The sequence below is a fragment of the Capsicum annuum genome, chromosome 4 (assembly GCF_002878395.1).
Source record: "Capsicum annuum cultivar UCD-10X-F1 chromosome 4, UCD10Xv1.1, whole genome shotgun sequence".
Lineage (NCBI taxonomy): Eukaryota > Viridiplantae > Streptophyta > Magnoliopsida > Solanales > Solanaceae > Capsicum > Capsicum annuum.
In genome coordinates, this window is record NC_061114.1 from 12,504,333 (window position 1) to 12,515,740 (window position 11,408).

Consider the following 11,408-nt stretch of genomic DNA (forward strand, 5'->3'; position numbering starts at 1 on the left):
GTTGCGATGGGTACTTGGACTAAGTAGGGGTTGTGATACGAGGGCTGCCCAGTTCAATAATCTTTTAGACATGGATTGTGGGGGCAATTGGGTTATTTTTCCCACGCTTATTCAGCCATAAACATGAAATTTGGCCCTAAATCATCAAAGTATACTCACTTTCTCTCATATTCTCTTAATAGCAAGCTTTTGGGTTTTCACCTCAAGATTTAAATCTCAAGAATTCTACCATTAATATCCTCTAAATTAAGCATCAAGGTATGTATAGTGTTCTTTCAAGGGTCCCTTCCACCCTTGGAGTTCAAGAAACTCTTTTTAAGCCATGAATTGTGATTTCCATGTTATGGGTTTGATTGTAACCATGCTGATGTTGTAATATGATTTCCAAGTTATGATCTTTAATGCATGTATGTTGAATTTTGATTCTCTATTGTTCAAACCCTTGAATTATGAAATAAATATTGTAGTAATGATGCTTTACCATGTTGTTCATGCTCAAGAATAAGGTTATGCTCCTATGTGTTTGTCAAAATGCCTAAGTGAGCAAAATTGTGCATTATGACTCAATTTTGATCTAAATGATGAACTCATGCTATACCCACATATTCAAAATAACTCCCATGCTAAAGCTATACCTTGAAATTGTTTGAAGGAATGCTCATGAGATTGGATTTGTGAAATTATGATATGTTAGCATGCATTCCTATTCATGTACAAGTTCATGACTTTCAAGTACTTGATGAAATACCCCATTGATTGTATTGAATGGTTGACTATTGTCATGTATTCAAGAATGATCATGTCTTATTATTATTCACGCTATCGAGTCCTGAGGGTATTTAGTACCTGACAATTTAGCTGATTACCTAGAGCCAGTGCCAGTTTCAAGATAATCTCAATCATGCTATGATAAGTAGAATTCAGTCTGTTACATAACTCAAGAAAACTCAGTAAATTCAGTATCAGTCCAGTTTCGATCAGTATTTAGTTAAATTATTAGTAAACTCAGTCAGTTAACAGAATTCTGTAGTGTTCTATCGGTCAACGGAACTCAGTGGACTCAATTCATTTCAGTTAAATAATACATCAGTAACATTTTAGTCAAGCCTAATATGAACTAGAAAATCAGTTTGGTGTCTATTCAGTTGGGAGTAGGATTTAACACCGAGTGAACCCAAGGATGGGGACTCACCTGATAGTAGAGGGTGTGATCCTTAGAAGCAATCCTTGCATTACAGAACTATGTAGCCAGCATAGGTTGAGACATTAAACCTTCCAGTTGAGGGTTGATGAGATGGATTAACTTGTCAGCTGAGGGTCCCACCGTTATCCTTAGAGTACCTACCAGATGAGGGCCACTCACAGCTTGTCCTTACCCGTGGCACGGTATTGACACCCTTCCAATTGGGGTTATAGATTAAACCCCAACTCAGCTATATTATCTTATTTGGGGCATGTCGGTTAGATGATTACCTCTCACAGTCTCGGTTACAGATTTAGTCTCAGTAATAAAACTCAGATAGTTCTATAGATTTTAGGACTGTCAGATACAGTCACTCAGCTCAATACCAAACTCAGCTAGTTCCATCAAAATCAGGACTGTTAGAAATAGTCACTCAGATAATAGTATATCAGTTATCAGAAATCCATGTTATTAGTAGACTCAGTATTCAGTGTTATCACGACCTCAGTTGCAGTTTACGTATTCATGCATGTACTCTCAGTCAGTGATATTTATGTTATTCAGTTAGTATTGTTCATGCATATGAACTTGTGTATTCAGCCTACCTCACTTTGCATACCAGTACATTCCCACGTACTGACACATACTTTTCTCTTGTGCTATGGTCTTTTATACCATAGGTTTAGATGCACGAACTCCAGATCGTACTTAGCAGTTCAGATTTCAGCAATCAGAGTCAGTGGTGAGTCCTCATAGTTTGAGGACATGATTAATTTATTATTCCAGTTCTTCAGTTTATTTCAGTAGTCGAAGTTAGTTGGGGGCTTATCCCATCATCTCCATAGTTCATACAGTTTAGAGGCTTTACATACTAGAGTATTTTCAGACAAATGTTTCAATTTTGGTGTTGATATACCATATTTCAGATGATATGATTTATCAGTATTTCAGATATTTGAACCTTATGGTAGTTCAACCTATTATTCTGCATTTTTACTATATATTATTCAGTTCTAAATTACAGATATCAGTCATGGTTAGTGATGTGTGAGCAGATACTAACACATTTGAGGCTTTTAACTGATAATAATTGCAAAGTCTTAAGAAACTTTTGTCATTTTTTATTATTTTAAATCGCAAACGACTTAAGTTCACACCATATTCCTTGTGGGATTTGACCCCAACCTAGTTGGGTTATATATTGACAACGATCGCTTACATTCTCACATGAGAGGTATAGTTTGAGCGTTGTTAGTTAGCTTGTGGTCCTTCGGGGTCGTGAGCACCGTGTAGCATCCGAAGTATTAGACTCGGGGCGTTACAAAAAATCAGGATGTTTAGTTTCCAGCTCGAGTTTTTAAATTCGTTTAGGGGTATTTGGATCTTTTTTCACGGCCCTAATTAACCTAAAACACGGAATTTAACCCCTAAAAAACCTAATTAGTCATCATTATTTCAATTACTCTCAAATTAAAGATCCCCCTTTTCAAGAACAAGAAACCCTAGCTCTCGAATTCATGGCCAACCCTCAAGAATTCACCAAGAACTTTAAGAAATTCGTCCATTAAGGTATGTTAGATGTTCATCCATGGATTACTTTCATCCATGGAGTCCAAGTAACCCTTTTAAAGTATAAAATTGTGATCTTTTCAAGAAATTTGATTTTAAATTATGATTTCATCCATGAATCTCCATGTATTATTGATTTTATACCATGTTATCATGAAATTATTGTTATTATTCAATCCTCCATGTTTTAATATTATTATTTATCGAATTAAACCATGATTTAGTTCCATTATGTTGAATTCATGCCATTTCCATAAGTTCATGCCATTCCTATGATTATTTTAAACTATGAACTATAAGTGTTTGATAAAATGCTTGCAAGAGTGATTGATTTAATAAAAGTCTTCATGCTTTGTTCTCTAAGCTGTAGTGTCATTCTACTATTATTGTTTTAAGTCCTGGGGGTATTGAATTCCTGAAAACCATAGCTGTTTACTTAGACTCATTTCAGTATCTTCAGAATAAATTCAGATTATATTATGAGCATCCTCAGATTAGTTAGTTAAACTCAGAACAGTCTAGTATTCAGAGTCTTCCAGCTTGGGGTAGAATTTAGCACCGAGAGAGTACAGGGATAGCGGTTTTATTGTCAGATAGGTAGAGTCACTAGTAGCAGTCCCTATACTCCAGAACTATGTTGCCAGCATAGGATATGAGAAGTCACCCATCAGATTACGCTTGACTATCTCGCAGGGGTCACCCGTCAGTTCAGGTTTGACACCCTTAGTATTTTTGATGATATATTAGTTTAGTAGATCTACACAACCAGCGTTAGTACCCATGGCATGGTATTAACACCTTTCAAACTGGGGTTACAGGTTGGACCTCGATTAGCTCCGATTGGGGCATATACCTGCAGTCTCAGTCCAATAATCAGACTAGTAATTTAGTGTTAGTGTTGTTTGACTAAAGTATATGGATATCTGTTATTTCAGTATTTTAATTTATAGATTTTGCTCAGTTCAGATTATATGCTTGGTCATACTTCCCCAGTATCTACAGATTTTTCACGTACCCTAATTATTTATAGACTTTCATGCATACATAGTATTTACAGATTTCACATGGTTACAGTATCTATAAATTTCATTCTCTCTATTCAGTACTTCATGTTTTACACGTATATTCAGACATTATTATTCCTATTCATGAAACCATGCATATCAGCTTACCTCATTTAGCATACCAGTACATTCAAAGTACTGATCACATACTCATTTCTTGCATTATGATGTATTGTCTTATAGGTTCTGATGCCTAGTTCCCAAACCGTGCTTAGACATTTTAGGCTATCAATAGTATAGTAGTAGTGGTGAGTCCTCATCATTTGAGGACGGATTATTTATTTCATGTTTTCAGTCTAGTAGTTAGTGGGGCCTGTCCCATCAACTCCCTGTTATTTAGTCTAGAGGCCTTTCAGACACTGCAGTTAGTTATTTAGATTATTCAGATTTTAGTATTTTTATCAGACTCATATAGTTATTATTACAGATCCAGAATTAATTAGTTGTTTCAGTTATTAAAACCTTATGGTATATCAGTATTCTTCCGCATTTATGAGTATATTATTCAGTGCTCATAGCAGGTACTAGCTCATGGGTTAGCTTGTGGTCCCTCGGGACTGTAAGCACCATGTGACGACTAGGGGGTAGTCCCGGGTCATTACATCACCAAAGAGTACACCAAAGAATACAACCAATAATACAATAAAGCATAACTACTCCATTAATTTGCCGAAAACCGCCGGGTAGCACAACCCCGCCATGGCTCATTACTGAAATCCACTTCCAAATACCCATACCGTAATTCAACATAAAGAAAGCAACAATTTCATAGCATATGCATTCTATAATTCATTGATAAATACCGTAAAGTCCATACTAATTAACCTTATTTTTCCCAAGAGTCAAAAGATTACAAGTCTTAAAATCACTAGTCATCAAATTGGGGAAAAACTACAAGCCACAAATAGTATAGGTTATTCAACTATCATAAGGCCATTCTTTAACTAGAATCATCATGACATAGGTTATCAACTAAGCCATCTCAACTTCACATGTTAGGAGATAATTTAACTAACCATCACGCAATACTAGATCCATCATCACTAAGCATGTCATAACCTTAAGGACTAGTTTCCATATTTTAATCAAGTAAAGTCAACCAACTAGTTTACTAGGTTTCTAGGTTCCAAATAATAATCATATAATTTAGAAGTAGCTAGTTATCACATAAGCCACCTTACTAGGCAAGATTTCATGATATAGCCTCTTATTCAAGTCAAGTATATATATAGCTTAGCCCTTGAATTTTTATGCAAGTTTACACATAACGCTAAGCTTTAACTCAATATTAGGCATAAATTTCCTCTAGTAGCTCATTTAGCATCAACAAGAGTCACACCTCTTATATAGTGATTTGGAACAAGAAACGAATAATAATTCACCAAGATAGATGTAATGCCCTGAGTCAGTACCCCGAATGCTACACGGTGGTTATGATCTCAAGGGACCACAAGCCAACCCATGATTGATATAAACTATGAGCACTGAATATTAATGCTAAAATAAATGCGGAAACATAGGATGAAATGCCATAAGGTTCAAATTCTATAAACACTCATAATGAATAATACTGAAATAACAATCTGTAAAGCTGAATACTATCTGAAAAAGCTAGTCTGAAAAGCCTCTAATTGAATCTGTCTAAAAGTGGAGTTGATGGGACAAGCTCCCAACTAACTCCAACTACTGAGCTACTACGAACTGAAATACTGAAGTCATAGTGACACAAAATACTGAGTTCTGAATACTATCTAACTATTATCTAAATTTACTAACACTATAATATTGATAACTGGGTCTACTAGTACTATATTACTGATGACTGCTGTGGGGTCGATCCTATCTAATGGGTGACCCCTGGGATCAGGCCTATATAACGGGTGATCCATAAATCTACTAATACTGATACTGATTGACTGTATCTAACAATCCTGAATCTGTAAAACTATCTAAGTTCTTTATTGAGTCGAGTGGCTGTATTTGACAGTCCTGATTTTTGAAATTCTAAATTGAGTTCTATTCTGAAGACTAAGTCTGTAGGAAGTAATCACCTAACTGACATGCCCCTTATCTGAACTAGTGGGGTCCAACTTGTAACCCTAGATGGAATGGTGTCAGTACCATGCCATGGGTAAAGACACTACTATGGTCAAGCCTATCTGATGGGTGACCCTTAATATAAAGTCAGGCCTAATCTGACGGGTGACTCCTCGGAGGTAGACAAGCCTTAATCTGATGGGTGATTCCTCATCCTACACTGGCTATGTAGTTCTGGAGTACAAGAACTGCTACTAACGACTCTGCCTAACTAATGGGGAAGCCGTTATCCCTGCCCTCGCTTGGTGCTGAATCTTACTCCCAATTGAATAGTAATATGGGTCAAAGAGTCATCTTAGCACTCGAGGATATGAAAACATGAGAAAATACCTGAGGTTGTAGGGCTTCCGAACCAAGGAACAAACTTTGAAGTGTAGAGAACAAGTCCCAACACTCAAAGTTGTCCAAGAAGCCAAGCCCCTTTGTTTGGGCTCATTAAGGGCCTTTTGGTCATTTATGTAACAAGTGTTTCCCTAGACTATAAATAGAACAATTAGGTCATTTTTTCATTTAGACTTTGATGATATGTTTTGAGAGCACCATAGAGTGTCTTGCAAGGTGGAATCCTTGTGTTGGTAGCTTGCTTAGAAATATTGGTTGCTTGGGGATTCCGGTTCCCTTGGGGATTCAATACATTCAGCTAAATTCTTGGGTATTAAATACCCTCGGGACTCGATAACATGAATAATATAGGCCTAAGTCATCGGCAGACACCTAAACTTGTCCCGAAAATTCACTTAAAAAACTTATACTTCAATTGTTTTCTTTTAATATTATTTCTTATGATATTATTTTATTAATATAAAAAGGAAAAAGAAAACCAAACCGAACCCCCCCAAACCCCCCTGTCGTCTTCTTTATAAGAAAGAAAAGAAAACTCAATCTTTTACCTTTCTCTATTGTGGTGGAATCTTTCCTTTATGGACTTGAATTGTTTTCACAGATTAGCATTTTCCCCATTGATATCTTTGCCCTTAGTCGTCGTCTTCTTTCCTTCAAAGTTCCGTATTTAAAAAAAAAAATTCTTAGCAATTTTACTTCATTTTAGTTTTCCTATGGCGTGGGTTCTTTGTGATGTTGTTTGATTGTCTAATCGATATTGTTTGATTTAGTGTGGATCGAAGTTTTGTGAGCTGAGTTAGAGCTCGTTGGTGATTGGTCGGAGAAATTTTCTAAGGAATGCATTTTCCGATGAGACATCTCACCGAAAAATCAAAAGTGGGTGTATGCCTTGGAATAATTCTCATGTTCTTGTTGTCACGGGTAGCCTTAACACGATCAACATTTGTTTGTGGTATTTCTCGAAGAAAATTACTTTTTGGAACAAATATTTTATTTAAAAATTTTGAACAAAAAATGAAAAATGAATCTGAAATAGAAGTGAGGGTGAAATGGAGAGCTCATAGCAGCCATGGGAGTGAGGGGGAAATGGAAAATGGTACAAAACAAAAAAATGGGTAAAAATAATTTTCCAACGAAACTCCATGTTTTTCGATAAGCTTAGTATGAATTTGAAATCACTTTCTTTGAAATTATTAAAGAATCAAAGAAAGAAAGTGTGTCATAAAAGATTATATTTGAAATTAATTTTAAAAAAATTGAGTTTTGTGGTTAGAGAAAAAAAATATGAAAGAAAAAAAATGAAGAAGAAAATGAGGAAGAAGATGAGTGGGGGGGGGGGGGGGGTTAATGGCACACTTTCCACATCAGTGACATTTATACACGTGAAGAGTTTTAAGTGGAACAACTTTCCACATCAGCGGCGTTTGGAGACACGCACAAACATCTGATGAGAATAGGGGAAAAAAGGCCCAATTAGAATAAAATGTGGGGGGTTTAGGGTCCTGATAGGAACAGACCTTAGTTTAGGTGTCTAAGTGAATTTTTACAACAAGTTTGAGTGTCTGTCGATGCCTTTGGCCAATAATATAAGACATGACAATTCTTGAATAACATGACAATAGTTTATCATTCACAATAAAATCAATAAGGCATCTCTTCAAACACTTGAAGGTCATAAACTTGTACATGAATAGGGATGCATACTAATGTCTCATGATTTACTCATTAAATCCTTTCATCAAACACTTGACATGCATTAACTTGTACATAAATGCGGATCTCTTGTCAACATACTATAATGATCTTATTCCATTCACATAGGCACTTTATCAAACATATGGGAGGATACTTTGGTTATACAACAATCAACACATCTAAATTATCATGGCTACATCAATCAACTTGCAAAGTGGATGGTTTATCATGAATATCATACGAATCATCACATACTAGGATCAAATCTTGGAACTTGTAATCTAAATATGGATAACACATAATCATGGCAATTACAATGCTCAATCTTGAAATTCATGGATTTTAACATGGGGATTACTCAATTCAATATACATGCTATTCAACTTCATGGAATCTACCAATAATCATGGATTTAAACTCAATAAATATCAAAACATGAACATAATCCAATTTCATACATCTAAATCATGAATCACAATTCTTGAAGTTTTAAAAATGGATTCTTTGACTTCATAGGCGAAAGGGACCCATGAATGAACATCAAACATACCTAAGATGATCTCTTATTGAAGGTTCTATGAAGAAATCTTGAGTTTTGACTTTGATTTCTTGACTAGGGTTCTTGCCTCTTTGAGAGAAAATATTTTATTCTTGAGAAAAGATGAGGAAGTAATGAGGAAAATGGGTTATTCGGGGTTTAATTTTGTATTTTAGGTGAAGGGAAATGACCTGAAAGCCCCTTGGGAATTAAAATTCATAACTGGAGCGCCGATTAAGGCTTCACCACGATGTGGTGAAAGGTCCATCTCTATACTCACCGCGATGCGGCCTAATCACGGTGAGTTACCAGATGTTGACAATTGCGGATTTGAGCCTTACCGCTACCCGACCTAATCACGGTGAGCTACTGGAACTTGACAAATGCCAAAATTGGCTTCAGCGCGACGCAATGGAGTGTCCATATCTATATCCATCGCAACGCAGTGAAATCGCGGTGGCTTAGCTGGAAAAAAAGTGCAAACACTGTCAAAACTAAAAACGCCATAACTTCTCAACTGATTATCGGATTTAGGAGTGTTTGATATCGATGGAAGGTTTATTTAATTTTTCACATGATAAAAAGTCAAAATCTTGAAAATACCACATGGAATAAATGGTATTCATCTTCAAGATTTTTGATGTTCTAGGGACGAATTTATACTAGGTACAAGTACAAGGTATTACAATAGACCTCATAATTCAAGCATGTAGAAAATTGTCCCCACACGGTCTAACCTTACAAATATCAATGTATATAAGTAAATTTTCCCCACATGGCATCATAATGTTCTTACCTCTTCCGGATTCACCGGGCATCATCACAATATCAACATATTCCTCCAGATTTATCGAGCATCATTATAATATCACACATTTCTCTGGACTCAAATCGAGCATCATTATAATATCACATATTCCTCCGGATTCATTGATCATCACCATAATGTCATATTTTCCTCCGAACTCAAACTTGGTATCATCATGATATCACATATTCCTTCGAATTCACCGGGCATCATCATAATATCACATATTCATCTAGATTCAAATCGGTCATCATCATAATATCACATATTTCTCTAGATACAACAACATACATCCACATGCATAGCCAAACCAATAAGCATACACAAAAGCTCACAATATATAAAGAAGTAGGGATGTGGGATAATACTTGCCAATTTTCCTTACTAATAAGCTTCACACGTAATGTGAGCATCAACAAGAGCAAGAGTATTTACCAAACATGCACAATAATCACTTAACAAGGGTATTCAAGTCATGATCATAAGATAATCTGATAATCGAGTGCAACCATCACAACTATATATATATATATATATATATATCTAGGTCGCTAAGCATTTACTTAGTTCAAGCTTAAGGTGGGTCAAGTCCTACTTCTAAATCCCGAGAATGCCAAGAATACTATCACATGTCTAGCTTCTACCCGGAATTAGGCTAAGTCATCCATACCTAATTATAAGGTCTTACAAATCCTTTCTAGGTCTACAGGGAAAGTCTCTCCAAGAATCCTTCCTAAGTCAACCCAACACCAAGGTCATCTCCTAGATAGGAATTATATAAGTCAATACACTTCTAAGAATTGAGAAGTATACCATTCATGTCTACTTAGAATAACTATAGTGTTCTCACACTAGTCATGAGACCATAGTTAAGCTAACTAAGGTCCTAGACTAAGGGTCAACTATCATACCTTACAAATCCATGGCCTATAGCAATTAATAAATCCCAAGTTCACCATTTAACCAACCATCGTCTAAATTCCCCACCCAATCTCGCAAGATATCAATGATTATATTACAAACAAGCTCAATCTAGACTACGGGTAAGCATAACCTACCTTGAATCCAAGCAACTCACGAACCAATGAGTTTTTTCTTTTCTTTCTGAGAAGCTTCCTCTTCCACAAGCAATGCTATAAACAATACAATCTAAGCATTAAAACAAGAATGGCAATACCCATTATAGCACCATTGTGCCATGGGTTTCAAATGGACACCAAAACTCCAAGTGGGTCCTACCTTCGAAAAATGAGTTTTCAAGACCGACCCGTAGTCTAAATATCAGTTTGGAGATAAAACCCTCAAGAAATTTAAGTAAATAAATCAAATTTGTCGGTAAAATTGAGCCTCAAATACTTAGGGTTTTTGGTCTAGAAATCAAGAAATAAATACCAAATTTGAAGGAATCTTACCTTAGAATTGTAGAAAAAATTTGGATTACACAAGTTGCTAAGCTTCTAATCAACCCACAAGACTCATTTTTTGTCAACAAACATTTATGGATGCTAGGGTTTTCAAAATGCTGAAGAATATCTCAAAAATTGGCCAAAAGTCCTTTTTATACAAGTTTAAATGGGCTCGCAAGATCAAAACTTATTTTTGACCTCCCGGATTCATTTAGACTCCGTTTTTTGCAAACGAACTATGTAATCCACTAAATTAGACATTTAGGATGCATTGGTGAAGTTAGATTTTTCATCTGAGGTTATTTAGCCCACTTGTGGGTCCCACACCCATATATTTTGTTTTTTTTTAAAACTTTTTAACTAATGAGTCAAAATGAGCTCAGGTGCTGTGGGATCCGAACCAAGGGTCTACCTGTCCTAAAATCAATATTACATAGCTACTGGCACACATGAATTTTTCATCCAAAATCATTTTATAGAAGTTTTCGCTCGGCGGCCAATTGGAATTGATGAAGACTTCTAAATGAAAAATTGGTTCTAAAAGCAAAACGAACCATCAGGTAACCAAACTATCGATTCCAGCAAGTCAGTAATGACTTGGGATGGCTATGGATATGCTCTGTTGGCAAAAATAATCAAGAACACGGTTAATGACCTGACGGGTCATTACAGTTTTACCCAAAGTTTTTATTGGAGCCCATACCGA